Here is a 25652-nt window from a genome sequence, read left to right as displayed (position 1 = left end):
TGTGCCCCATCTGGGGCCCAGAGCCCATGGCTATAGCTGTACTGCCACTGGGCGGTGCCACACTAATCTGTGTAGATGGGAAGGAGTTCCCACTGGTGCCAGTGGGAGGCCCCGGAAGAGGAGCATTGTGTGGGGGTGTGACGTATATAGAGGACGGCCCAAAGCTGGGCACCACCTGGGGACCAGAGCCCATGGCTATAGCTGTACTGCCACTGTGCGGTGCCACACTAATCTGTGGAGATGGGAAGAAGTTCCCACTGGTGCCAGTGGGAGGCCCCGGAGGAGGAGCATTGTGTGGGGGTGTGACGTATATAGAGGATGGCCCAAAGCTGGGCACCACCTGGGGACCAGAGCCCATGGCTATAGCTGTACTGCCACTGGGCGGTGCCACAGTCATCTGTGGAGATGGGAAGAAGTTCCCACTGGTGCCAGTGGGAGGCCCCGGAGGAGGAGCATTGTGTGGGGGTATGACGTATATGGAGGACAGCCCAAAGCTAGGCATCACCTGGGGACCAGAGCCCATGGCTATGACTGTACTGCCACTGGGCGGTGCCACAGTCATCTGTGCAGATGAAAAGGAGTTCCCACTGGTGCCATTGGGAGGTGCCGGAAGAAGAGAATTGTGTGGGGCTGTCACATATGTAGAGGTCAGCCCAAAGCTGGGCACCACCTGGGGACCAGATCCCATGGCTATGGCTGTACTGCCACTGGGCGGTGCCACAGTCATCTGTGTAGATGCGAAGGAGTTCCCACTGGTGTGAGCAGGAGCCCCCTGGGAAAGAGGATCAGGTGGGGGTGTGGTATCCATAGGTTGTACACCAGTGTCAGCCCCTGACTGGGGAGCAGAGGATGTGCCTGTGGCTGTGCTGCCACTGGATGGTGCCACAGTCATCTGTGCAGATGGGAAGGAGCTCCCATTGGTGCCAGCGCGTGTACCCCGGGGAAGAGGATCAGGTGGGGGTGTCGTATCCATATGTTCTACACCAGTGTCAGTTCCTGACTGGGCACCGGAGCCCATGGCTATGGCTGTGCTGCCAAGGGGCAGTGTCACAGTTGGCTGTGCAGAAGGGAGGGAGCTGCCACTGGTGTCAGGGGCCAGAGGCCCAGAAAGGAAAGGATCAGGTGGAGGTGTGATGTCCATTGGAAGCTCTATTCTTTTAGTGTCTGTGTGTACAGCAGAGGCTGTAGCTGTGGCTGGAGATGTCAGTGTCTTCCCAGAGCCCAGGAAGGGCTTCTCCTTTCTGTTCTTACTCTTCCCTGCAGGCACAGTGGATGGAGGTCCAGTCCCTGGGGCAGCCATGGGAGCAGAGCCCAAAGGCTCCATGTATTTGTTATCTTTGGGGGCCTTCTTTCTGTTCTTACCTTTCCCTGCTGGAATGGTGTCTGGAGGAGCAGTCCCTGGGGAAGCCACGGGAGCAGAGCCTAAAGGCTCCCTGCTTGTCTTCTCTTTGGGGGCCTTCTTTCTGTTCTTACCTTTCCCTGCTGGAATGGTGTCTGGAGGAGCAGTCCCTGGGGCAGCCAGGGGAGCAGGAGAGAAAAGCCCTGAGAGGTCAAAGACCTCAGGGGACTTGTCCCTTTTGTTCTTAACCTTCCCCACTGGATTGGTGTCTGGAAGATCAGTCTCTGAGGAAGCCAGGGGAGCACAGCAGAAAAGCCCTGAGAGGTCAAAGACCTCAGGGGACTTGTCCCTTTTGATCTTAACCTTCCCCACTGGATTGGTGTGTGGAACATCAGTCCCTGGGGCAGCCAGGGGAGCAGAGCCTAAAGGCTCCCTGCTTGTCTTCTCTTTGGGGGCCTTCTTTCTGTTCTTACCTTTCCCTGCTGGAATGTTGTCTGGAGGAGCAGTCCCTGGGGCAGCCAGGGGAGCAGGAGGGAAAAGCCCTGAGAGGTCAAAGACCTCAGGGGACTTGTCCCTTTTGTTGTTAACCTTCCCTACTGGATTGGTGTCTGGAAGATCAGTCTCTGAGGAAGCCAGGAGAGCAGAACAGAAAAGCCCTGAGAGGTCAAAGACCTCAGGGGACTTGTCCCTTTTGTTCTTAACCTTCCCCACTGGATTGGTGTCTGGAAGATCAGTCTCTGAAGAAGCCAGGGGAGCACAGCAGAAAAGCCCTGAGAGGTCAAAGACCTCAGGGGACTTGTCCCTTTTGATCTTAACCTTCCCCACTGGATTGGTGTGTGGAACATCAGTCCCTGGGGCAGCCAGGGGAGCAGAGCAGGAAAGTTGTGTGGGGTCCAAGACCTCAGGGGCCTTCTCCCTTTGGTTCTTACTCTTCCGTGTTGGAATGGTGTCTGGAGGAGCAGTCCCTGGGGCAGCCAGGGGAGCAGAGCAGAAAAGCTGTGTGTGGTCAAAGACCTCAGGGGCCTTCTCCCTTTTGTTCTTTCTCTTCCCTGTTGGAATGGTGTCTGGAGGAGCTGTCCCTGGGGCAGCCAGGGGAGCAGAGCAGAAAAGCTGTGTGTGGTCAAAGACCTCAGGGGCCTTCTCCCTTTTGTTCTTTCTCTTCCCTGTTGGAATGGTGTCTGGAGGAGCAGTCCCTGGGGCAGCCAGGGGAGCAGAGCAGAAAAGCTGTGTGGGGTCAAAGACCTCAGGGGCCTTCTCCCTTTTCTTCTTACCTGTCATAACCTTCCCTGTTGGAATGGTGTCTGGAGGAGCTGTCCCTGGGGCAGCCAGGGGAGCAGAGCAGAAAAGCTGTGTGGGGTCAAAGACCTCAGGGGCCTTCTCCCTTTTCTTCTTACCTGTCATAACCTTCCCTGTTGGAATGGTGTCTGGACGAGCTGTCCCTGGAGTAGCCAGGGGAGCAGAGCAGAAAAGCTGTGTGGGGTCCAAGACCTCAGGGGCCTTCTCCCTTTTCTTCTTACCTGTCATAACCTTCCCTGTTGGAATGGTGTCTGGAGGAGCTGTCCCTGGGGGAGCCAGGGGAGCAGAGTAGAAAAGCCATGTGGGGTGAAAGACCTCAGGGGCCTTCTTCCTTTTGTTCTTACCCTTCCCTGTTGGAATGGTGTCTGGAGGAGCTGTCCCTGGGGGAGCCAGGGGAGCAGAGCAGAAAAGCTGTGTGTGGTCAAAGACCTCAGGGGCCTTCTCCCTTTTGTTCTTTCTCTTCCATGTTGGAATGGTGTGTGGAGGAGCTGTCCCTGGGGCAGCCAGGGGAGCAGAGCAGGAAGGCTCTGTGGCATCAAAGATCTTAGGGGCCCTTTCTGTTCTTAGGGCCCTCCTTCTTTTCTTACCTTTCCCTGCAGGGATCATGGGTGGATCAGTGCCTGGCAGAGGCTGGGAAGCAGAGCAGGAAGGCTGAGGGCTACTGGTGAGGGTGGAGTCCTGCTGCTTTCTGTGGTTACTCTCCCCCGCAGAGATCAAGGGTTCAGGAGCAGTACCTGTGGCAGGCAGGGGAGGAGGGCAGACAGGCTGTGTGGTGCTGCTGATGTCTAGGGCCTGCAACTTACCCATCAGCCTGGCATTCAGAAGTTGGAATGCTGCCTCCTTCTCCTGATCTATGTGCTCCGCGGTGATCTTATAGCTTAGTTCCGGAGGTGGTGGCAGCCTGAGGGGTGGCCCTTGGCGAGGCCTCAGGAGAGGGATCTTTCTTCTTCCTAGGCCAGCACCCTCTGGTGTCATCTCGTGTTCCTTTCTGGTTTCTTCCTGTCTGGATGGTGTGTCTGCCACCACCTCGTTCCCGGTCTTGCAGGGAACTTGGGGGGCCGAACACGGTTGCTGGAGGCTGTCCTGCCTGGCCGCCTTCAGATCTTTGGTGGAGCCCGGGGGCGGCCTGGTGTGCGAAGGGGCTGCAGCCCTCCTGCGCTGTCCCGGCAGCCCCCCGGTGGAGCTGTAGGAGCTGCTGATGGCATCTCGCTTGGTGGAGCTCACACAGGAGGGCTGGGGGGAGGGGGCAGCTGGAGCTCTGGCGCTCTGCCTGCGGTGGTTTGTGCTCAGAGGCCCAGGCCTGGGGACATAAGGCACCTGGCCTCGCCGGCCTACCACGGGCCTGAAGGCGGACGGGGGCCTCGCAGCCTCCTGGGCGGCCCTCCTCTGCTGAGCCTCCTGCTTCAAGAGCCAAATGCCCGAGCACTCCCTGCGGGAGGACCTACGGCTGCTGCTGCGGCGTGTCTGAAAATCCTCTGCGGGAAGCACTGGCTTCCCCAGAAGAGAGCCTACCTGTTGGCCCATGGGCCCCAAGGGCCGCAAGGGCCTCAAGGGCCTCAAGGGCCAAAAGGGCCAAAAGGGCCTGCAGGTAGGGGAACAGTGCTCCGGGCACTCTTGCCCAGAGCACTGAGGTCAAGCCCGGGATGCCTGATGCCTGATGCCAGACGTCAGGACTGGATCCGCGGGCACACTGGCTAAGCGGGATGCGCCCACCCAGGGCTCTGGGCAGGTGCAGAGAGGGGCCCACAAAGGTGGGCCCTTGGGGCAAGTTCCTGCCCCCGCGGGCAGGGAGCAGGGCTGCGGGGCAAAGCTAGCCCCGCCGCACTGCTCCCTGGAACTATTGGGGAACGGGGGATACTTCTATCCCAGACCTTGGCAGAGCGCACTGCTTGAAGCAGCCAACTGCTCTGCCGCCTGAACCGCAATGCTTTGTTGCTGGGACGCGGCTTCGCAGCTCGAGACCAAAAACCGCCCCGCAGGCGGGTGCTCAGGCCCACGTGCCCGCGTGCACAAACGGTCAAAAGCCGCGCGGGGCGTTTGCAACATTTTGTAACTTTCCCGGGAGGACGGTCCCTCTGCCTCTCTGCAGCAAGATGGGGACAGGAGCCTGCGACCCTGAGGGATTGCCACTGCTTGCAAACAGGCTGCAGGTTTCCCGCCCTCCTACCCGGGCTGAGGGGGACAGCTAAGGGGAAATGAGCTGCTGCAGTCCCTTGAGGGCCCTGATGCAGAGCCCTGGGGCTGTCACCTGTGGGCCCTGATCCTAGGAGGATGGACTAGGGGAGCAGGGTTCCTGCCTGAGCCCTGCCTGGGACACTTGAAAGCTTTGGCATCAGGCTTTTGCATCTTCCTTCTCTTGCCCTGTGTGTGAACTGAAGAGGAGAGTAACCAGCCTCTGGTATCCAAACAGGTAGCACTCCTTTCCTCCTCTTTGATTCCTGAAGTTACACCCTGCCTGTTCCTGCCTTTTACCCTCAACCTGAAGGAAATCCCATCGTGTATTTCTGTAGCAAGCTTTCTAGTAACAGATTCCCTTGCGTTTTTCTCCCCTCCTTTAACCTTCCTATTTATTTTCCTATGGGCCCCAGAACTTACATCACACACACACACAGTACCTGGAGGGACCTTTTCTTCCGGCCCTGCAAGGTGTTCTCTCAGTCTCTTGTGGCTGGTGTGTTTTCCATGGGAAGTTTTAAATTGACATTTCCTTGTATTGGACCTGTTATTTTCTCTGAGTATTTTGCAGAATTGTCTTTATGCTTGTGTACTGAGTTGAGCGTGTCTTGGGTGAGACTTTTCCCAGCATCTTAGATGTGTTTTCCATGAATTGTGACCTATCTCCTACTTTATCCTGTATCTCTCTTGTTCCTCAACTCCTCCTTTACCCACGAGGATGGTAAAATGTTAAAATGTTTTATGTTGCTTTGCATGTCTCTGAGACTCTTAACTGTTTTGTTCTTTTTTCTTTCTCTTTGCTTTTAGATTGGCATTTTAATGCCCCGCAGAGTCTTGGACTCTTGTTCTTTTTCTGATGGAAGCTTATTTATTTCCATTAAATGAATTCCATTGATGTCATATTCCATTCATGTCAAGGGTATTGGCCTTTCTCTCTCTCTCTCTCTCTCTCTCTCTCTCTCTCTCTCTCTATCTCTATCTCTCTCTCTCTCTCTGTCTGTCTCTCTCTCTGTCTCTCTCTCTGTCTATGAGATTGGTTGTTTCTAGTGTTGTAGGGGAAACTGAGCCAACAGTAACCAGGAGCTCAGGAGAAGAAAGGAAATTTAGTGATCTCCAGGGGAGTCATCCTCAAAGTCTGAGGGGGTGATTGCATAGAGCTTGTCTTTTCTATAGAGTGGCAAACACACGTTGCAGGGGACAGTTGCAAGCTTTTAGCTGAAGGTTGTGGTACAATGGCTATCTTGTGGTGAACATAGTTGTGTGTGGCAAAGTTGTCAGCACATTCCCAGGGCTTTCAGTTGCATGAAATCATATGATTTAGCTGAGTTCAGTGGCTGAGTACAGAATGGCTTCACCTTTACTGAACAAAGTGTCTATGGTTTGATCAGGCTTTCTGCTTCCATGGTACGTGTTTTCCATGATCCTTTCTTTATGTGGGTTGTTGCAGGGCTGGATATTGCCCTTTCCCTTGAGGATTGGTCAGATTGCCTTAATTTTCTATATGTACTATTGCTTAGTTTTGGATAGTGCCCTGGACAGTTTGCTGGTTGATTTAGGAGACTCTGGTTCCTATTAAAATCCTCAGGCAAACAATGGTTTCTCTTGTTCTGTTGTTCTGCAAAGCTGTCAAGGCAGCAGGGTCAGACTGCATCCTGCATTTGCTTTGCAGGGTCCAGGTTGTGCTCAGGCCACAGTGCCCCACCCCCAGCCCCGGTGGTCTACTGGATGCCTGGTGGTTGATAGCTCAGTCGCTTCCCAAAGCCTTTGCCTTGCTTCTTTGGAACTATTCTGTGCAAGCCGCTCAGTGTGAGTCTAGACCTTGTGCTGGCGCTTACACAGACTTCAGTGATTTCTTTCTGCAGCTCTCTCCTCTTTAAAATGCCATTTACATTTTCCTGCCACAAGAAGAGAACTTCCCCATGGCAGGTCAACCCTCAGGCCATCAGCAACAGGAAAAGAGTACAAACATAGTGGCAATTTCCCTCATTCTCTTCATACAGCAGAAGTCACTGCCTGTTCCTTTGTGGGCATAAGTCATTTGTTGGGGCTTTAGGTCCCTCTGCCTCTCTTGAGACTGCTGGACAACTTTGCAACCGGTGAGGAAAAAAACGCACAAAAGTGGGGTGGGGATGACCCTTGCAGCCTCAGATGCATCCCCCCATCCCCACCCCGAGCCGAAGTCCACACTTCTCTGGATACAAACAAGGATTGGGGTCCAGAATTTATTCTTTCAGTGATTACTGGAATTTACTTTCCCTAGACAAAGCTGGAAGACACAGAAGGAGAAACTCAACATGGAACAGCCCATTATGGGCTGTTGTTCTCCTTTGGATGCCAGTCCCCATTTGCCTGGTACTGCATGCTTGCAGCATTTTGAAGTACAGTACATGCTTTCTGTCTGTGTCTGGTTCCAGTTGTAATTTGTGTGGGAGAGAAGTTATCTGGGGCTTCCCATCTTTCCCTAACAAAGTTCTATGGCTACTAAATTAATTTGAAAGAAATGTACTTGCATTGTTACCTATGATAGAGTTCCCTTCTTTTTAGTGGCAGAATACTTTTGAATTGTAGGAATCGTATGGCCTGGTTTTTATCCATTGCAATAGTAACGTTTATATTGCTTCTACATCTTGTTTGTTATGGAAAGTGTTGCTGTGAACATGGGAGCGCAGATGGTTTCACTCCTGGTTTCTGTTGTTTTGCAGAAGAACCCAGAAAGGTTAGTGAAGTAGACCAATCACAGGACACATACTACACAATTTTCTTTATATGAGATGATTAAAATATAGCAACCTTTCAAGGAGGCAGTAGAATGGTGATTTCCAGGGTCTGAGGATGAGGGGAATGTGCGTTGCTGGGCTTTTGGTATCGAAGGTGTATGAATTCTGTACTTCTGTTACAACAGTGTGCCTATAGGTAATAAAATTGTAATAATGTGTGTAGAAATTTTGTAGAAGTGCAGATTTCACATTGTCTATCATAATGAAAAGCAGCGTTAGGCAGTTTTGACTGACAACCAAAGATTTAAGGCTATAAAATTGAAGGATTGATTCACTGAATAAATATCAAAGTCTATAATCAGGCAATTTCCAAGAAATGAAAGCTAGAATTATTTCACAACAAAGGAATTTAATGAGTATCTCACAAAATATGTGCATATAAGTGCACATGAGAGATGTGTATATCTATTTTACTATAATCCTAGTATATTGAGATGTTCTAACTTTCCTATAAAACTAAAGTCGCCTGGTTTGTAATTTTCTTTATTGTTCTATAATTTTGTGAGTGGAGGTATTATTGGTAATAAACCAGGAAACAGTCATGGTTTTTGATGCAGCCTTCCTTGCTATTGCCTTTAGGTGTTTCATTCCTTGACTTAAAGAAACTGAACAGTAGAAGAAAGAACACTGGGTGGCAGATGGGGCCACAATGAAGTACAGGAGGAGGTGTCCCTGCGAGGTCAGCATCAGCCCCAGATCACCCTACGGGCCGCTCTTGGTATGAAATCCGCTTGAACCAGTGATAGGTTTCACTCATGTGGGAGCCTGCCAGACCTCACGTGGTGCATGCCCAACATGGTGCTGGACCCTAACATGACAGCGTGTCCCTCTAGTATTGATTTCTGTGTTCTTCCTCCGAGCTCCAGTTGACCTTTTTGCTTTTCGTGCATGTGCCAGCATCTCCACCATCAGCTGTCAGTAGGTCTTTCTGTCCGCCTCTTCACACACCATCCCCTGTCAAACCTAATCAAAGCTCCATGGCTTCTTTGTCTGCCTCAGAGGGATCTTGCACTCTTTGGCAGCTCTCCCATGCCCACTGATAAGGCCTTTTTTCTTTTCTGCCTTTGTTTCTCTACTGAACCAAAAAAGCCCCAACAATTAACATGCTCAGTTCTGGACAAATAACAAGTCTCATCCAGTGCAGGTGAATGCAGTCAAGAACATTGTTTTCATTGCACAGCATTAGTGCTTAAGGAGTGTGAGCAAGGCAGAAGAATATGGTGCATTATACAGTATCTCTCCCTCCTCTTGATATAGAAATAGAAATGAAAGGGCCAGGGATTTAGCTCAGTGGCATGAGTGCCTGCCTGGCAAGCATGAGGCTGTGAGTTCCATCTCCAGTACCAAAAATAAATACAATAAAAAGCAAGAAAGAAAAGGAATAGAAATTCAGTGAACGTGGCTTTTTTCACTTAGTAATGGACCTGTTTTTGTTAGTCATGGAGTTTTCAGTGCCTCCTTCTCTTGATCTGTCCTGCCCCAGCTCAGCATGTAACACTTCATTTATAGTAGTCACGAAGTAATGAGTGAAGGAGGTATAGAAATAAATGAAGGGGATCGTGTAACACATGGTCATTTCTTTCATTTTTATTCATAGAAAGAATGAACTCTAAGACACAAGAAAGGTGATGTGACAATCAGTGAAAACAGTGGTGTGGATTCTTGGGTAAGTGCATTTTGAAGAAATGAGGAAATAAAACTACATTTTCGATTTCAATCAGTTAGAATGCTCTTGAATTTCTTTTAAAAATTCATTTAAAATGGGGACCATTTTGCCATATTTCTGTCTATGTACTAGAGTTAGTCATATACAAGCGGAAGTAATGTTTCTTTTGTAATCTTATATGCAATAAGATTAACCAATATGATCATTTAACAGCATGGGGATTTGTTTGTTTGTTTGTTTTTTGGTGGTGGGGATCAAACTTCTGACCTCTTGCTTTCCAGGTAGGCACTTATGCCATGAGCTAAATCCAAAGCCCTGGTCTGGGGCCCTGGTCTGGGATTTAGCTCAGCAGTGTTAAGTGCCTGCCTGGAAAGTGTGAGGTCATGTGTTTGATTCCCAGTAGCCAAAAAAAAAAAAAAAAAAAAAAAGTCAGCACACTTGAAAATCACTTCTTTAATTATTTTTAATTTGATTTTACATTTGTTGTGTGGCTGTGGGGGTAGGGAACCATTGGCTCAGTTGTGATCATGTGACATTCAGTGTCAGGTACTACTGGTATTGCAAGTCATCACCTTTATAAAGTTAAATTTTATTAGAAATGCTTGCTTGTCTTGCAAAACACTTGCACAACAAGTTACTCACAATCTAAGCATTTTTAACTCAGATTGTTCACAAGCATCTGCAGTATCAGTTTTTTTCTTTTCTTTTTCTTCCTCTTCTTATTCTTCTTACCCGATCTCCTCCTCCTTCTCTTTCTTTGTTTCCTCCCCCGGTGCTTCCCCTGCTTCTTCTTTATTTGGTTGCCAGTTTCTTAAATACACCCTATGTGTACCTTATTGTAGAGCTTTTTAAAAAATTGTTCACATACAGACTTGATAAAAATGTAGTTTATAGAAAACCATCTGCAAACCTGAAATGAAAATAGTACACTTACTATACATATATTAAAATGATAAATTGTTAGGAATCATTTTAATTTAATGCATCATTTGACAATGAAATAGTAGGTGGTTTAATTTTCTTTCATCTGGTACTTATTTTAGAGGTGCAGATTGGCACACAGCAAAGGACTTTAACACCACGGTAAAAGTAATAAAGTTTAATTAACTGTTAATTAGCACATGAACTATTGCGTCAAAGAACGAGAAAGTACGGAAGTTACCAGATCGGAAGAGCTTGGATTCCTCTTCTAAATAACTATAAAACACTTGCTTACGATGCTGGCATATATGCAAATGTAAGTACATCTTCCAAGCCATCACTGCCAAATCCGAGTTCAGTTTCTAACTCTTGTTTTCCTGCTTTCACAGGAAGCCCTTTTAAGACCTCCAAAACTCAATTCATTAAGATCCTTTCAAATGTGTCTCCTCCTACACTGTCCTTTGCTTATCACTGTTAAGCTTGAAGAAAAAACCCGGTCTCCATCCCAAGAATTTTTGAGTCTTCCAGCTTTGCCCTGGAGGAGCAGAGAAGGGCGCTCAGCTAGGGATGAATCATTCCAGGTAGTTCAAGCTATGAACGGGGCGCAGCCTCCCGCCCCTCCCTGACATCTTGCTGTATGTTCTGTCCCACCCTGGGCAGTTGTGCTAGTTCTCATCCTGGAGAATCAGGGGTGCTGCTGCCCCTGCTGGTGTGTACAGATGATTGCACCCCGGGGGCATCTACTGCTGAGCTACATTCCCCACTCCTTTTTCTTTTTATTTAACTTTCCCAGAGGAGCCTGAACTTGTGATCCTCAAGGCTTAGCTTCCTTAGTGCTGGGATTACAGGTGCACAGCACACCTCAAGTAAAGGGCTTATTTTGGCTCACTGTTGTGGAGGTTACAGTCTGTGACTGCTTGACCCCAGTGCTTTTGGGCCAATGTTGAAGCCCCACATGATGGGAGGGTGTGACATGAGAATCACAAGTTCAAGGCCAGCCTGGTGGACTTCATGACTTTGTGGAACCCTGTCTCAAACTCCAAATAAAAAAAGGCTGGGGATGTAGTTCAGTGGAAAGCCCCTCAGTTCAATACCCTGTACCTCAATCCATCAACTAAACAACTATTAAAAAAGACTTCAGGAGGAATATTTTAGTGACAGAAGGCTTCTGTCTTTTAACTGTCTCAGTGCCAATACCCTGGTTATGGTATTGTGCTGTAGTTGTTGAAAATGTTACCACTTAGTGAATGCCACATGCAAAAGGATCCAGCAGTTTGTTTCTTACAACTCCATGTGAACCTACAATAACCTCAAAATAAAAGTGATTCCTGAAAGAATGCTCATTGTTCACCTTTTGGGGTCTAGAAGCTATCAGCTGGGCAAATCTGCAAACGCTGACTTTTTGGCTGCCACCAGTTCCTTATACATCTTGCTTGCAAAATGACCAGTTGTCTCAGGTTGATGTCTTTAGCAGCACCCTGGCTACTAGCCATTCTTCTTCTTCTTCTTCTTCTTCTTCTTCTTCTTCTTCTTCTTCTTCTTCTTCTTCTTCTTCTTCTTCTTCTTCTTCTCCTCCTCCTCCTCCTCCTCCTCCTCCTCCTCCTCCTTCTTCTTCTTCTTTTTTTTTTTTTCTGTTGATCCCGGTGTCAAACTCAGGACCTATGTGCTTGTCAGGCAGGTGCCTACACTGCTGAGCTAAATCCCTTGCCCAAAGAGCTATTATTTCTAAGGCCAACACACCTTGCTTTTCCATTCTGCTAACACGGAACTGATCACCCAGTGTCACATATATCAGAGCCGCCGAGGTTAGTATAACAGATAGTTTCCCCTGTGTTGTGTGAATCTGTGTGTTTGCCAGTTTGGCAGGTGAAAAGTGTTAAGGTATAGTTTACATTTCTCTTAGAGTAATGCAGGTTAAACGTCTTTTAATATCTTAAGTTTGTACTTTTTCTGTGAACTTTGCTTGTGTAATAATGGTATCAGACTAATTTTAGAATACATGCTGCTTAGAGAAGTTTTGAACACTTACAAAGCTTGTGCTCTTCTCTACAGACATACATACTGAATCAGAGTAGTCCTTGTGATCTGTGAACTTTTGAGTTCTCTCCAAATTGAAGCAGAGGCAGCAGTTATCAGGAACAACGAGTTAAGAGAAATACATACTAAATCAGACAGCCAGTATTTGGGCTCAGTAATATGTTTCTAAGATGCTCGCAAGATTTGGAAACCGCCGAGCAAATCGGCTGAAATCAAGCAATGCCAATCAGCGAGAGAATACGATGAGGCCCCTGCTAAACCAAAGTGGCCATTCTTTTTCTGACCTCGCAGGCATCCAGAGGCTTATCAAAGACTGTGCATTTCAGGAAATCACAGAAGCTTGTTTTAGTCATTTGGCTCCAGACTAAAATTTGAACTATACTGAAATCAGATATTTGGGTGTCTGGGACTAGCTACTTAGTCCTAGCCAACTGGTAAGCTCAACCAAGCACAGTGCAGCCAGGATGGGAACTCCTCTGGTGCAAAACACAATAGGAAGCACAAGATCCAGTTCCCAGGCTGGAGAGGGCGGGGCCCTTCAGACCCACCCTGAGTGGGCGGTGACCACAGGCGGCTCCCTGCCTCTGTGACGTCACGGAAGCCCCGCCCACAGCTGTCAGCCACTGTCCATACCAAGTTGTGTGCTGGCCAGGAAGTTGCTCCTTTCTGGGGTCATGATGGGCAGCAAGATGGCGTCTGCCACCGGGTTGCCCAGGTAAAGGGCTTCCATTGATTTTCCGCACGCGGGGCAGTGGGGATGGTGCAGCCATAGCAAAGATTTAGGGCGGAGAGGCCTTGACACAGGATGCACAGTGACACTGCCCACGCTGCTGCATAGGCCTGTATGAAGATGGGACATGAAGCCCGTGGCGTTGGGCAGTAGGGCAGCACCTCGCGCTTTGCAGGGGCGAGGCATATCCACAGGTGGCTAGCTCCCTGCTGACCTGATAGTCTCCCTGATAGCCTTTACCTCAATCAGATAAATAGTCTTCTGTGACAGACCAACAGCCCACATCATACTAATTGGAAAAAAACTGAAAGCCTTCAACCTAAAATTAGGGACGAGGTGAAGATATCCACTATCACTACTCCTGTTCCATATAGTTCTGGAAACAGCCAGAGCAATTATACAAGAGAAAGAAAAGGAAGAAGACTAAGGAAGGAAGAAGTGAAATTATTATTTGGAGACCACAAGATATTCTACTTAGAAGACCCCCAAAATTCCACAAAATTTTTCCGGATTTAGCAAACAAATTCTGAGGTGTAGCTGGATACAAAGTCAATGATCAAAAATCAGTAGAATTCTTGCACACGAATAACAAACTCAACGAGAGAGAAACCAGGGAAACAACACTTTTCACAATAGTATCCAAAACCTGAGATTTTTAGGAATCCTTCTAACAAAGGTAGTGAAAGATCTATACATTACAAGTTACAGGATTTTGAAAAAGGAGTTCAAAGATGATACTGGAAAATGGAATGATACCCTTGCTTATGGATAGGGAGGACCAACACTGTGTAAGTGTCCATATTCCCAAAACTGTTGTATAGGTTTAATATAATCCCGATCAAAATTCCATTAGTGTACCTCAGAGGTCTAGAGAAAACATTCTTAAAATTCATCTGGAACCAGAAGAGACCCAGAATCCTGGGCAACAAAGGCAAAGCAAGAGACCTTACAATCCCTGACTTGAAATTATACTACAAAGCTACAGTGATGAAATTAGCATGGTACTGGCAAACAGACTTGAGGATCATTGGAACAGAAAAGACGCAGACACAACCTACACTCAGCCACACTCTCACTGAGAAAGGAGCCAAAGATGTTCAGTGAAAGAAATCCTCTTTAATAAATGGTGCTGAAAAACTTTTTTCCATATGCTGAATACAAAAACTAAAACCAAACCACTGGCTATCACCATGCACTAAAGTACAAATAAGATTTTTTTTTTTTTTTTTTTTTTTTTTTTTTTTTTTTTTGGTGCCAGGGATCCAACTCATGGCCTTGCACTTCGCAGGCAGGTGCTTGTGCCTCTGAGCTAAATCCCTAGCAAAAATGGGTCAAAGATCTCAATATTAAAAGAGAAATATGAAATGTACTAGAAGAGAAATAAGGTGGAAATCTTGAAGACATGGCAGTAGACAAAGATTTCATGAACAAAAACAAACTACATAGGAAGTAGATCAAGAATCAATAACTGGGGTTTCATCTTATTACAAAGTTTTTTTATTCACAGCAAAATAAGTCACCCACAGAGTGAAAAGAAAACTCACATATTGGGAAAAACTAGCCAACTGTTCCTCAGACAAAGGACTTGTATCTGGAACATATAAAGAACTGAAAAACATCAGGTCCTGGGATTCTGCCTTTCCCCAGAAACAATGGCTATCATCAAAAATCATTGAATAATCAATTCTGGCAGGGTTGTGGGGCAGAACATCCTTTCCCAACCTTCATAGGCATATAGACAGGTACAAGCACTGTGGAAATCAGTGTGGAGGCTCCTCCAAAAACTAGGACTAGAGGCCCCATTCAATCAAGTTATTGCCCTTCGGGGTGTTTTCCCAGAAGAATTAAAAACATCATACCACAATGATATATGTCCAACCATGTTTATAGCAGCACAATTTGTAATAGATCTTTGAAACTACTCAAATGCCCATCAACTGCAAAAAGCATAAAAATGATGTATTTTCTGTTTCTTTTTCATAGTGAGGATCGAGCTCGCGACCTCACATTTGCCAAGCAGAAACTGTGCTGCTGGCTAAGTACCTGGCCCTAGGATATGGTATTTTAATACAAGATAGTATTCCTTACATATAAAAATGGATCAATTCAAGGCTTTTATAGGTAAATGATGCAACTAGAGTTTATACTTACAAGTGAAATAAAACAGACCAATATGGGTAAACAGCATGTTGTCTCCCTAGTGTAAGAAACTGAAAGAGTAAATAAGATCCAAAAGGTATAACTCATATTCTGAAAGAGAATGAAACCGCTGAAGAGGAAAGAAATGGGACAGGGAAAAGGAGAAAAGAAGGAAGGAAAAAGTTACATATATACATATGTGTGTACACACACAGATACCTAAGACAGTTCTACTACTAATGCTCATAGGTCATCGAAAGGAACATTAACTGCTTCTATTTGAGTAGTTCTGCATCTGGTAATCACAGCAACTGTTTTAAAGACCACAATATGCAATATAATAAGCATTGTTAATTTCCTATCTTGTTTTGAAGTTCTGTATTTTTTGTGGGTTTTTAAAATTGAAACTGGTTGAAAGTATTTGTCAGTATTTTCATTAAAATTCAGGTTAGCTGTCCCATTTATAATAAAGCAGGCAGGAGCTTGTTTTTATATATATCTCCTACTGGTTCTTCTGGTAACTTAGAGCAAGTTCTGTTCTATATGATGCCACCTGCAGCACTTGTAGACAGCTGTCAAGATCACACATAAATGTCCTGATCATTTCACTGAGGGAATTAAAATATCATAAGTGGGATTAGTGGCATATGCCTTTAATCCAAGCTGTTTAGGAGTTAGAGGTGAAAATCAAAAAGTTTGAGGCCAGTCTCAGCAATGTAGCCAGAGCCTGTCTCAAAATGAACAAATTAAGCTGGAGCCAGCTGCGGTGGCACACACCTGTAATCCCAGCCCTCGGGAAAGCTGAGGCAGAAGGATGCCTACTTCAAATCCACCCTAGGCAATTTGGGAAGACCCTGTCTCCAAATACAACAGTGCTAAGAGTGTAACCCCTTTGAAGGCCCAAGGTGAAGTCCCCAGCACTGCAGAAAAATGAAACGGAATGATGGTGTAGGCATGAAGAAGGGAAGTGCAAAGGCACTCCTGGATTTGATCTGCGCTGCCAAAAAGTCTGGGGAGTCATTTTCAGATCCAAATAGAATGTACAACCTAGCTGCTATTAACTCAAATTGTTCTGCTGTCTGAAATAATTAGGAAATATTCTGCTGCTTGCTTTTTCAAGATCTTTGTTTATAGAATTCTCATATATAATATACTGTTTTATTTTAACCTAACAGAATTAAAACATGCTTCTGAAAGTCAGCTTCTAAAACTACAAACCGAGAATAAAAAACCTGAGAAAGGAGCTGGACAGTATGGAAAATTCAGACAAGATAAAGCCCATGCAACAAAGCCTACAGAAAGAGATGAAGCTTGCTACAGTTACTCAACATGTGTTCCAGGTAACATTTGTATAAATCAGGAAAGGAGGGATAAAGACCTTTTAAAAACACCACTGATATGAAGACTTTACCACGGTTTATGTTAGGCTGTGGTCATAAGCTAATTCAGTACAAGGTCTGAGTACGTAGCCGCACTGGAGAGCACTTGCCTAGCATTGGTGAAGCCCCAAATTCAGTCCCAGCATTGCAAAAATCATAATTGTCTACTGATATTTACTGTGCTTATATATGTAATATTCATGTACAGTCAGTGTTTAGGGGCCCATTTTTCATTGTGGTTAATCATTAGGATTTAGAACTGGCATGTTTTCTACAGCTCTGGAGGCAGGTTGGAGTACAGCTTTAGCCTCCAAGTTTGAGGGCGGAGTGGACCTGGGTGAGAGTGGCAGCTAAGAAGGTGACTGCTACCACTGGGAATTTAGCTCAAGTGGGTGCTCAAGGACATGGGGTTGATCTTGTGTGCCTTGAATGGGACAGTCCCAGGGAAGTTACATGGGTCTCACATTGTGGGCTTGCTGACCACCTTGGAATCTGAAGATGGTCCAGACAGGACCAAGACTAACACATCCCAAAGCAAGATCCTCTCCTGATTGGGGCTGGCAGTTGAGATCAGGAAAGTCTGAGGCTCCAGCCTCAGAACACTTGGGCTGGGCCCTGCCATCTGATCACATTGGGCACATCTCTGCACCTCAGTCGGTTTTGCTGTAATGAGAACGAGATATTTTCAGTTAACATGCCCACAGCATAGGTCCTCTGTATTTTCTCCTTCCCCTTCACTTCCCGAGTTTCTTTGCTCTACTCCTTGGCACTTGGATGACATGGGCTAGGCTTGACTCTACATTCTTTCTCATCTCTCCAATCCATTCCCTCTCAGAGGTACCTTTTTTTGCTTCAGGGATATCAGAGCAGTATGTTCTGTTTCATTAAACTAGTATCTTTTCTATTTGTTTGTACCCCTGAAATTCCAGCTCTCTGGGAGACTGAGACAGGGAGATAGCATATTTGAGCCCAGCCTGAGCATCATAGTGACTAAATGAGGCCAAATCTCACAGTGAGAAAATTTAAAAGAGACCTAGAGATGCAGCTCAGTACAAAGGTGCTGGGTTCAAACACCAATTCTGTCCTCCAAAGGCTGGGGTAGTTGGTATGATCTTCAAGAGTAGTTTTCTTTATTCAGTGGGACCTCCCAGAACATTGGCTGTACTGAAATCCTGGTCACACTCAAGAAATCAAGGGTATGGAGGAAGTGTGTGGGACAGGGAGAGAGAACCTTTTTGAGCTTTCAGTGGCACAAACAGCCTGCTGCCACATGTGTTCATCACTGATGTAAGTCATTCTCTCAAATGTACTTGACCACAGAAACCTTTGCTGGAAAAATGCATCCTATGGCTTGTGGAAGGCAGAACTCCCTCTGGAGGGAGTAGTTTAGGCCAAGAGCAGGATTTTAGAGAAGACCCCTGTGTCCTCCACCTGGATGGATTGGTGGCCCTAGTGACTTTGGTCTTCCAGCCAGTGCTGCAGAAGCCAAGCTTGGGTGGGGTGCCTCCCGTGCCTGTGGGCAGTTGCTCCGGGAGCATTCCTGAGGGGTGGAAGCTGCCAGGGGACTCAGCAGGAAAACACATTGGCTCTCAAGCTCAGACTAAAAGAATTATTTTTCTTCTCACCAAGATAGTTGTTTTCTAAGTTACAGAAGTAATGCTATCTTATCATAGCAGTTCACAGTACAAACAATCTAGATATATTAAATCTAAAAAATATTGTCATGGTCTCATGCATGCATGGTCAGTCACACTTGATGTGGAATGTTCTTTAGAGTTCATGTCCTCACCTACAGCACTTTCTGTGACCTTCATTTTATAGGGTTTTATATGTAGCTATCAATACAGAATCCTGTATAGATCTAATATATATAGTCATAGCTTTTCTATGTATCTATAAGATATAATATGCTAAGCTTACATATTAGCTATAATATATTAGATATATAGGTTACCTGTATTTATAGACACAAATCTACATAGTTGTAAGTATAGGTTTATAGGTTTTATAGATTTTTGTCTGTGTAGGTGTATATTACATCAACAGAGATGTGTTATCTATAGTTAAATATCTACCTTATTTCTGATCTCTTATGAAATGATTATATAGAATATATGTTGATAAATCTATGTAGAGTATTACTGAAGAATATAATTCTATGCCTCAATAATATGTATATGCACCTTACTATATCCCTTATTTTTAAATGTGCTTGTATTATGCACACTTGCATTTTAAGCAACCATCTTTTATGTCTATTGAATAGACACACTCTGATTTCTAAACAAGATATTGAATGTTAGAACCTTGCACCACATATGAATAGTCCATAATGTACTCACATCTTTTCTGAACAATACACATCTACGTTGCTCCTTTCTCTTTTTAAACAGTTACTGCAAATGGTATTGCAGGTGATGTAACGATGAGCACAGACCTTTCTGCACTGGTATTGTTATTTCACTTTTATATATGGTGCGTCCTTTAGACTGTGGTTCATTTTTAGGCTGCAGTGTCCAGTTACTCCAGTCCCCCATGTGGAAGCCAGTAGCATTCTTCCACTGGGTTGCCTTTGCACTTTTGTTGAAAATCAGTCTGTGTGTGTGTGTGTGTGTGTCTGTGTCTCTGTGTGTGTGTGTGTGTGTGTGCTCTTCTGGGTCCTCTATTCTGTTGTATGATTTCTGTGTTGCTAGTTCTGTCAATAGCACACTATCTGCGCTATGGGGGCACACACAAGATTTTAAATGTTTTAGAATTTTAAAAAGCAGAAAGACATGGCTGGGGATGTATAGCTAATTGGTAGAACACTTGCCTAGCATGTACCAGCCCCTGTTTGAATCCCAAGCACTGCAGAAATAAATAAATGAAGATGTAATGAATATCTTTAAACATTGTATTTTAAAATAATTGTAAGCTCATAAGAAGTTACAAAAATTATACCAAAATCCTGTTACCTACTCAGCCAGGAATAACATCTTATGTAGACACAGTGATAGGTTCTGCCCATATGAGACTCTGCCAGGCTCAGTGTGCCGCCTGCTCAACACGGCACTGACACCTAAAACAACAGCAAGTCTCTCGTACACTAACTCCCACGTTCATCTTTTGATCCCAAGCCAATAGATTTTCTGTGTCCCTTCTGTGCATGTGCTGAAGGTCCTCCAAACCACTCACGGCACTGTCCACTCAGATAGTCTCCCCCCCCTGGACCAAAGGTCCTCAAGTCCTCTCCCAACATCATGACATGTCCACTCATGTAGTTTCCACCCCTATTCCAAACTCCCCCTGGCTTTTTTGCGGGTCCTTGAAATCTCCAGCAGTCCTTTTGCACCAACAATAGAGGTTTTTTTTTTTTTAATCTCTATATATGTCTCTCAGCTGTGCAAAAGAGCTAACATTTGGTTGTGATGACTCAGATCATTTGAGGCCTGCAGCTCTGGAGGGCTACCCCAGTTTGATCTCCCCAGCCAATGAGCCAATCCTATTCCTCTCATCTCTGCCTTTGCCATTGTCTGCCTCCATCCACCACTGATCCAATCTGCTCCCCACAGGTGAGTCTCTCCTTTTACTCTCCCTCTCTCTCAAAAATTGTGTGCCCCAATCAGGACACCCCTCCATCCTCTGGATGACAACCAAAGGGGTGGATGGGGAACCTATTTCTCTCTGTCACACCCCCAAGTAGGGTGATAATCCTCCTTTGGAGTTGTGAGTGGCTTTGGCCTTCAGATTACCTCTAATTTGATCATTATGGGAAATACTCTCCCACCCACCAAAACACACTATACTCAGGTGTCTCTTAAAGAATTTAAACACTCTTGGTCTCAGAGAGAACTCTAAACCAAAATGGCTAATCTCTTATTGCCCGACAGCTTGGATCCAATATAAAATGAACAATAACAGCTTCTGGCCAGAACAGTGCACTTTCCATTTTAGCATTCTCTGCAACTCAGACAGCATTTGCTTTCACAACAGCAAGTGCTTGCAGACACCTTACCTGCCAGCCTGTGTTGCTTTTAGGTACATTCCTCTATTCAGACATGAGAGTTGGCCCCAGCACTTCTGACTCACCCTACACCACTAAACCCTCCTGATAACCCTAACAATCCCATTGATGATGCCATTTCTGCTTTCCCTCCTGCCTTTCACTGCACCCACAGTTTCCTCCCTCTGAACCTCTCCATCAGCCTCACCACCCCGTCTCCTTCTCACTCTGTGAGCCTCACCACTTAATCCTCCTCCTCCTCCTCCTCCTCCTGTCCTCCATCACCATTTTCTCCCCTAGACACACATACTCTATCTCTTCAGTCCATTCACTCCACCACTTTCTCCTCCCCTACTCCTCCATTGCCATTTTTCCTCCAGAAAACCACACCAAATCTCACTCCCACACCTCCCACCATCTTCTCTCCAACCACCATTGTCTTCTGGCCGACTGCCACCCCTCACACCCCTAAAGGGCTAGTACTTGTTCATGTCCCTTTTACTCTGTCCAAGCTGTGCCAGATCTCCCATAGACGAGGCTCCTTCTCCACACATCCCCACAACTACATAAAAGAGCTCCAATTTGGGATTAATTCCTATGATTTACATTATAAAGTTCTCTACATTGTTCTTACAGCTACACTTTCTCCTTAAAAAACACCTCAACTATGGAAAGGGGCCCCAAATGAGGCTGACTATAGACACCAAACTAATCTTAACCATCCTGCTGGGGACAGTGCACTACCAAATGCAGACCCCAATTGGGATTAGCAAGGAGAACATGGCTCACAACATATGAATGACCATCTGCATTATTGTAGGCCTAACCCAAATTTCTCAGAAAGTAACTAGCTTATATAACTGTATAATTCAAAATCACACTCAACACACTGAGGGAAACCCTGTGGAATTTCTTTCTTATCTTACAGTTACTCTAACCAAATGCACTAATTTTAACCGCCAGTCTGCTGAGGGAATAACCTTCAACCCCCATTTTATTCTCAACCTACATGTGACATCCAAACTACAAAAAAACAAATTGTGGCCCCCTAATGCCCGCAAAGAGATCTTCTCAATCTGACCTTTCATGTCTTGAATAATAGATAGGACCAACCACAACAAGATAATCTTGAGAAGACTAATATTGTATGCCCACTTTTGGGGGCAGTACTCAAGTCTTCTGGGAAACATAAATCCAAACAAAATGGTGCCACCCGAGCAACCTCTACACCATGCTTCATGCACAGGAAAGAAGGATGCTGGGCATGAGCCTGTCCCAAACCATGGCCACCACCAAGACTTTGTCTCCTCTGCAACCAGGAGGGTCACTGGAACTACAACTGCCCTGTCTGTGAGAGAGCAGCTAAGTCATCAAACTCCCCACCCTCACAGGAGATCTCACTGCCGCCACCACTGGACTCTTCCTTAGCTGTTCTACTCAGTCTCACCACTGAAGAGGACTGATGGGGATTGATGGGTTCATCAAGGTATCTCTCAGAACCCCAACTTTCACTGAATATCTTAGGTAAGACACTCTCCTTTCTTATTCACACAGGGGCTGGTTACAGTATTCTTCCTGAGTACGTTTGGTTCCTGTACCCAATCCATGATGTCCGCTGTAGGTGTTGAGGGAAAACCTGCACAACCCCTCCAGACAGGCCCCATCCCCTCCTGATTCCAAACCTTTCTTCCCCCATAATTTACTTATAATTCCAAACTGACTAGAACCCCTATTATGCAGAGATATCCTCCAAAAGTTCAGCTTCTGTTTCACTTCCTCCCTTCTCACGGCTCTCACTTTTTTGACTCAACCAACCTGTGCTGTTGGTACCATAAGCCGTCTTCCCCCTCCTTTATCAATCCTATAGTTTGGGATACCACCAGCCCATGCCGCTACATGCTATTGATGCCACTCCTGTGCTAATTCCTCTCAGAGACCCTTCAAACTTTCTGTGCAATCACCAATATCCAACAGCCCCCAAAAATCCACAGGGACTCAAACCTATGATCTCACACCTATTAACCCGTGGCTTTCAAGTTTGCTTTTTTTTTTTTTTTCTTCATTTCTTTTTCCTTTTTTCCGGTACCAGGCATTGAACTCATGACCTCCTGCTTGCAAGGCAGGTGCTTATGCTGCTGAGCTAAATCCCCAGCCCCAACCCATGGCTTTCTTAAACCAAAACACACAGTCAGCATTCTTCATTCCCAAGCTGCCATCTGGCATAAAAGAAGCCTGATCAGTACTCAAGGAATCCCTCTCACGAGTGCACCCTTTATCCTCAAACTACCAGAGGCAGCACAACTCTCAAAACCGGGAGCAGTCATTCCCTGCAGGGGACAGCAAACATCATCAGAACCTGTTTCTCAGCGTAATATCTTTGCTGGCACACAGGCCAAGTTGAATGCACCATAGCCATATATCCTTCTCATCTTCTCTCCCTTATCCCAAATATCCTGTCACCACCTCAATATTCACCTGCACAGCTACAATTAATCCATAAATTTACCTATATCCTAAACTCTCAGGGATGGATTTTCCCAGGACCGAAACTTCTCCTTTCAGAACAGCAGGCCTTAAACTTCATCACCTGCTCATACAACTGCTTTCGAGTAGGTACCCACACTCTATATAAACTTCTAACTCTGATCACTACCCACCCCTCTTTAAAAACACTCATGTGCCTTGCCACGCACAATTGCCATCTCTGTGCCAAGACCTCTCCTCGGGGATATTTACCTCCTTCCTCTTTCCCAATTCACCAACTTTGTGGACACATTCCAGGCAAAGACTGGAAGATAGATTTTACACACCTCCCTCATCATGAGACCTCCAAATATCTTCTTACCTTTGTCTGCACTTTCTTGGGGTGGATAGAAGCCTTCCCAATGTCTGACAGACTGCAGAATTAGTTTCTAGAATTGATATACAAGAGAGTATCTGCCATTTGGCTTACCTCGAACTACCCAATCAGACAACAGATCACCTTTCCTCATTCAGATTACTCGACAGTTATCCTTGAAACTACACATCACTCGGAATCTACACATACCATACCACCCACAATCCTCAGGAAAAGCAGAAAAAGCAAACAGTCTTATAAAGACACACCTCGCAAAACTCATCCTAGAACTACATCTACCTTGGCCTGAACCTTTTCCCTTAGGGCTAATTGTCTTCAGAGTGGCCACTTCCTTCAATGTCCACTTTCCTGAGTCCTTTTGAGCTCATGTATGGGTATCCTCTTCCTTCTTCACAACTTACCTGTCCCACGGAACCTTCCCTGTTTTGCTGATTGTAGCCCAATCCTCTCCATTTTTAGACATCTTTTATGACACTATGCCAATCTATGTCTCCCTCTACCAAAAGATAAACCAAAACCAGAACGTTCTATAACTCCTGGAGACTTAATATACCTCAAATCTTCTAAAACCACAAGACTTCAACCAAGGTGTATGGGACCTTACATGGTCAACCTCATGACACCAAGAGTGGGTAAGGTTGCCAGTCTTCCAACAGTGCTCAAGACAGCCAATCTCTCATCTTGGATTCACATCACCCATGTTAAGTGTTGCCCTGACAGTGCTAACCCCAAACCTCCATCCCCAGACTGGTCATCGCACCTTCTGTTCCCCATCCATCTTCAGCTCATGTGATTCTAAATCACAGTGTTCTGGGACTCAGTACCCTCCTTGCTGTTTTTCTACCACTGGTCTTCATATTTGCTGAGGCACTTTGGACAGTCTCCCCTAGCGACATCAAGATGACCATCACCTTTCTGTTCCTTGCTAGATTCTTGCATAACCACTCTCAATTGTCTAAAATTATCATGATGGCAAAGGTATTAGCCTTCATATTCCTCTCCTTCCTAATTTTTATACAAATTTCACAGACTTTCTCCTGGACCCTTCTCTTTTCTTTCCAAACCACTAGGGATAATTTTCCAATTCACAAGAGTATGAGAAATATAAACTCTTGATTTAAGCAAAATGGCCTCCCTCTTATTGTGAACTGTGCTAGGAGATAAAGGAACATATCTCACCATGGCTGGAGTTCTCACTGACTAAAAACCTCCTGCTCTGACCCCAAAATTTTTAGCGCTCCACATGGGACTGAAAGGGCCCACATCCTAGAAATGATTGGAAATAACAGGACCCTTGGATCAATTTTTCTTGACACTTTGTTCTGCAACACACTAGGTTCCCATAACCCTATTAGTTTAAAGATCAGGCAATCCTCTTGGCTGACAGACCACACCTGGAGTATCAGATTCTGTATTATGGGAATAGACCTGGGAGTTACCTTGAATAAAAAAATGATCCCAAACCAAACAAGATACCCATTCTTAACATCCTCACCTTTAGCTTACCCCTGCCCCTTCCCTCACTATACTTTACACCTCCACTATTCCTCAGTCACTAAATCACACATATGCCCTTATATGGTCTTCCCTTCACACAGACTGGACACAATGCTGGTTCTGTCTCCCACTCAACCAAAACCTATGGCTTGCCACAGGGGTTCCTTGTTCTTGGAATGGTCATGCCCCAGCCCTACACATGTGATCCATTTCCAACTTCAACAGCTTGTCGACACCCTGTAAATGTGTACAGCTGCTCCTGCTAGGTCAAACCTAGGAGGGACCAGGGATGCAGCAGGACACAGCATCTGTGCACCAGGGCATTTGCATAGCATGTGTGAATCCTGGGCTCCTTCCTCACCACCTGAAAGGGAGATTACCAAGTGCTGTGAAGTGCTGGCCACACAGCCATACCAATCCCAGGCTGAGCCTTTCTCCTTGTGCACTCAGGGCTGGGAGAGTTCAGGGTGGGATCATTCTGAGGTTGCATAGGAGAATCTATGCAAGTGAACTGCAGTCCCCTTGGCCCCTGTGCAAGGCGTCTCGTGTACCTTCTGCGTGCTGGGCACATGGCAACTGGGTAGCTGCACATCTGCCGATGCACTAAGTAAGCTGCTTGTCAGGTATTGTGGTGGTGGTGGGGGTTCGGGAGGTAGTCAGTGATGTGATACATGCCAACCCGGGGTTGTTTCCATATATCAGGGCTCCTGAGCCAGGCAGGACAAGGGGTTGGCCAAGGAAGGCCCCTGGAGGAACTAACTGCTGGATCCACATTCTTTGAGAGAGTTTGCTTTCCAGGCAGAGACAGAGAGGGGAGACCCAGAATAAGGAGGATGGCAACAGCACAGACCGGG

At 46.0% G+C, this 25652-nt stretch overlaps 1 long non-coding RNA gene across 1 annotated transcript in view; it reads left to right on the top strand.

The window, feature by feature from the left end:
• The first annotated feature begins 12674 nt into the window (after window positions 1-12674).
• The window catches only part of LOC134478016 (uncharacterized), a 38337-nt gene continuing 25359 nt past the window's right edge, over window positions 12675-25652 (top strand). Inside the window, exons 1-2 of the long non-coding RNA XR_010050358.1 lie at window positions 12675-12926; window positions 16256-16420. This is a non-coding gene — a long non-coding RNA (uncharacterized LOC134478016). The remainder of the gene's footprint in view (window positions 12927-16255; window positions 16421-25652) is intronic.

Source organism: Cavia porcellus, unplaced genomic scaffold, assembly GCF_034190915.1.
Source record: "Cavia porcellus strain 051 isolate PalLab524CR breed Dunkin Hartley unplaced genomic scaffold, mCavPor4.1 scaffold_11, whole genome shotgun sequence".
NCBI lineage: Eukaryota > Metazoa > Chordata > Mammalia > Rodentia > Caviidae > Cavia > Cavia porcellus.
Note: the sequence above shows the minus strand (reverse complement) of the source record. Positions and strands in the feature narration are given on the sequence as shown.